This window comes from Galeopterus variegatus, unplaced genomic scaffold (genome assembly GCF_000696425.1).
Source record: "Galeopterus variegatus unplaced genomic scaffold, G_variegatus-3.0.2 Scaffold4131, whole genome shotgun sequence".
Lineage (NCBI taxonomy): Eukaryota > Metazoa > Chordata > Mammalia > Dermoptera > Cynocephalidae > Galeopterus > Galeopterus variegatus.
This window is the reverse complement of record NW_007730242.1, coordinates 111,138-115,641: the sequence shown is the minus strand read 5'-3', so window position 1 is coordinate 115,641 and position 4,504 is coordinate 111,138. Positions and strand designations below refer to the sequence as shown.

Sequence of the window (4,504 nt, the reverse complement as noted above, 5' to 3'; positions counted from 1 at the left end):
CCCCCCCCCGAACATTAATCCATTCATGAGGGATTCGCCCCCATGACACAATCACCTCCCAACACTGCCACATTGGGGATCAGACTCCAACATCAGCTTTGGTGGGGGGGACAAACATCCCCAAACTGTACCACAGATACAATGACATATTCCTGTGTCTGTAACATCCTACCTCATTGAGTTTTTATGAGGAATGAGTATTACATTTTACTAAATTGATTTTTAGGCACGTATTTGTATGATCACATGGTTTTTCTCCTTTGACCTATTAATGTGGGGGCATTCTTAGTATTGTGCTATTTCTGGAGTATAACGTGCCTGCGGCGGCCGTTGCAGTCCCTCGGTGCAGTGCGCGTGCGCCGCGGCGGCCGGGGGCGGGGCTGCGCCGTCCGGTTCCGGCTGGTGCCGGCTGGAGCGGGAGGGAGCAACGGATGATCCTGGCCGTTGGGGGCCTGCAGACCGCGGCCTCGGTGGCCGGCAGAGTGCTTGTGATTTCACGTGTTTTTGCTGGACTTGTAAAAGAGACACTTGGGTGGTGGATGAACAAGAACACTGACATTCTGTGAAAAGTTTCATTGGAGAATACTGAATTTTCACCCTAGTCCGGCAGCTCTGCTCCTCACTTAAATACTGATGAACGAAGACCCCAGGGGGGAAGACACCTGGCTAGCGGCCTAGAGCTGATGCAGGACATCCTGGAGAATCTGCAAACATGATGAAGAGGACATCTCACAAAAAACATCGGAGCAGTGTGGGCCCCAGCAAGCCTGCTTCCCAGCCCCTGCGGGACATGGTAGGCTGCAGGATTCAGCACGAGTGGGAAGAGGGCAATGGCTTCGTCACCCAGTGGAAAGGAACCATTCTGGACCAGGTGCCTGTAAATCCTTCTTTGTATTTTATAAAGTACGACGGATTGGACTGTGTTTATGGACTAGAACTTTACGAAGATGAAAGAGTTTCTGCGCTCAAAATCCTGCCTGATAGAGTTGCAACATCTCGAATCAGTGATGCACACTTAGCAGACGCGATGATTGGCAGAGCGGTGGAGCATATGTTTGAGAGAGAGGACGGTTCTGAAGACGAGTGGAAGGGAATGGTCTTAGCACGCGCACCTGTCATGAACACGTGGTTTTACATTACCTATGAGAAAGACCCTGTCCTGTACATGTACCAGCTCTTAGATGATTACAGAGAAGGCGATCTCCGCATTATCCCTGATTGCGATGATTCATCTACAGCAGGAAGGGCAGCAGCAGTAGTTGTGGACGGCCTGGTAGGCAAACAACTGGAATATGTCAAAGAAGATGGCTCGAAAAGGACTGGCACGGTCATTTATCAAGTAGAAGCCAGACCATCTGTGTACTTCATCAAGTTTGAAGACGATTTCCATATTTATGTCTATAATTTGGTGAAAACATCCTAGATGTCATCATGAACTTTGCCAAATTTGTGGAGCTGTTAAATGTATAATTTGTAGACATAAAGACTTGATTGCTTTCCAGTTTAATAAAAGCTTAAATGTCCCTGCAAACCCACAATCTCTGCCAGCAGAACTGGTTTTGTTTTGAATAGTACAGATTGACGTGAGCACAAAGCATTTTGTGTGGGGAGGACTGCTTCTTAAGAAGTCTGTCTGTCTGGAGGGGAATTACAGGGAAGTTTGGTAAAAGTTAAGCTAGTGTCATAGTCATTTAAAACTGTAATAGATCCTAACCATTTCCCCTTCACTCCAACACTCTTATTCTGCTGCCTCAATGCAAGCGTAGTTTGGTATTTTTGTTATTGCCTTTTTTGAGATATATGTATATCTACTTACCTATCTATATATCTGTGTGCATACATATATAATGTATATACACACACAGATACATGTGTACACACACACACACACACACACACACCATTGGCAGTCTTTTCTTTGTGGATTGGGATGGGGGTGATATAAATTTCTCCAGTTTAATAGGAGTGCTTGACCCAAGTCAATCATATTTATGATATTACTGCTCTTTACTTAAAATTAAATTTGGGCACAGGAAGCACATAGGAAAGTTCAGTTTGTTCAGAAATCAGAAGTTCACAGTACCTTTTCAGTATGGAGGCTTTAAACCATAAGTCCAAATATGAATTACTGGTTAATGACCCACATTAGAATTTTACAAACTGGTGAGAAATCTGGGTAAAAGGCTGCCTTTAATTCTTAGCTTTGTAAATTTCTTTGTTTACATTTTAATTATAAATACTTTTTAGCAAAACCCAGGTTCTTGGTCTGCACAGTGTAACGTAGGTGTGTTTTGGATGGCACATCTGGTCCGTTATTTATATAAATCAGTAACCTGGATATTAGTACATGGATCTAAAAGGCAACAGTACATCAGTGGTTTGTGTGTATGTGGTAAGTTCCTGGAAGAAAACAGTGCTTTTATATTAGAAACGTAAATTTTAAGAATGGTCTTGTTGCCATCTAACAAATTCTCTGGGACTTTTTAATTTTTATTAGTATTATTATTACTGATTGTGATTATAGTCAGAAGGCCTCTTCTCCCTCCCCTCTCTCCCACATCTCCCCAACCTGGGAGCTTTTCCCCACAAAGAATGTCTAGACAAATAATAGCTTGCTCTCTTGAAGAAAAAAAAAAGTATTAATCTTTTTAAAAAATTTTTTAATTGACATATTGATTGTACATATTTATGGGGTACAGAGTTATATTTTGGTACATGTATAACATACAATGTGTGATGATCAAGGGTAACCCTTAATACACTGCTGGATTCTCTTTGCTAAGTTTTTGTCAGGTTTTGAAGTCAGTGCTATTTAGATTTTCTGAAAAGAACTGGAAAGATTTACTTCTTTCTCTATGCTCTGAAACAGGTAACACTGGAGTTATCACTTCCTTGAAAATTAAAACGATCCATACATGGATCCATGTAGGCCAGGTGTCTTTTTTCAGGAGCAACTATTTGCAACTTTTACTATTGCTGTCAAGGTTATTGATCATTTTTCTCTTATATCATTCTGAATTTCCTAAAAAAATTTTCATTTTATCCAGGCTTTCCAACTTACTAACATAGAGCCGTACATCATATTCTTTTATTTTTGTTTTATACAACATTATTTTTTTTTTTTTTTTTTATGAGATGACCGGTAAGGGGATCTTAACCCTTGATTTGGTGTTATCAGCACCACGCTCAGCCAGCGAGCGAACCGGCCATCCCTATATGGGATCCGAACCCGGGGCCTTGGTGTTATCAGCACCGCACTCTCCCAAGTGAGCCACCGGGCCGGCCCTTTTTTATGAGATGACCGGTAAGGGGATCTAACCCTTGATTTGGTGTTATCAGCACCACGCTCCGCCAGCGAGCGAACCCGCCATCCCTATCTGGGATCCGAACCCGGGGCCTTGGTGTTATCAGCACCGCACTCTCCCAAGTGAGCCACCGGGCCGGCCCTATACAACATTATTTTTAATGTCTGCATAATATTCTACCATAGTATGCCATAATTCATGTAACCAGTTTTACATTTTACTAGCAATTTTAGGTAGTTGCTAACTGATAAATAAACCAGTTTTTTTTCTTCTTGAGTTTTACTGCCAACTCTGCCCCATGTGCTGTTGAGAGGAATTAACAAAGGGATCTGAACTTTGGATTCAAATCTTGGCTCTTCCACTTAACAGGTGGAGATCTTGGAGAAATGAGATTAACTCTATACTTAGTTTTCTCTTCTGGAGAGTGGAGATAATGATAGTAACTCCTGTCTCAGCCAGGGTTTAGTACAAGAAACAGAAACTGCTCTAGGTATTTTAGCAGAAAGGGATTTAATAGAGGGAGCTGTATACTTAAACAATTGTTGGAAGGACTGAAGGAGCAATCACTAGTCTGGACCTCCTTGAATGATTCTGTATCACAGAACTGAACACACAGGCGAGCTGTTACCTCGGAAGCCACCACCATAGGAACTACTGAATTTAAGGACACACAACTGACATGTCGTGTTGCCACTGCTTCTGCTTCAAGTGTCCAGAAAGCTGGAGAAGGACTATAATCCTGCTGCAGAAAAACCTCACATCTCCACACCCTTGCTTGCCAGAATGAAACTTCCAAAAGGGGAAGGAAGTGGCCTCTCCCTCATTTCCACTTTCCCAAACTCATGCAAGTACTGATAACTAGTGACACCTAATTTACATGCAAAACCCGAGCTCCAAAGGCATCTGAGAAACACAGTTTCCAGCTTTCTAGCATAGAGGTTGAGCAAACCAATCCACAGTATCCACCACCATATCCTTCATAAGATTGTTGTGAAGATTAAATAATTCATGTGCATGCCTGGTATAGAATATGATGTAATAGATGACATTTATTATTATTTATTAGGAGCAAATCGTGTGCCAGAAACTATGCTTATTTACTAGGGATAGAAAAATTAATGTTGATTCTTTGCTGTCCTCAAAATATTCCCAGTGTAAATAAGAGGTAGATATTAAAGAAATAATTACATCAAACAAAA

The 4,504-nt window shown here is 41.8% G+C and overlaps 1 pseudogene; it reads left to right on the top strand.

Moving 5' to 3' along the window:
* The window catches only part of LOC103602412, a 2,669-nt pseudogene extending 1,134 nt beyond the window's left edge, over nt 1-1,535 (top strand).
* Nucleotides 1,536-4,504: the final 2,969 nt, after the last annotated feature.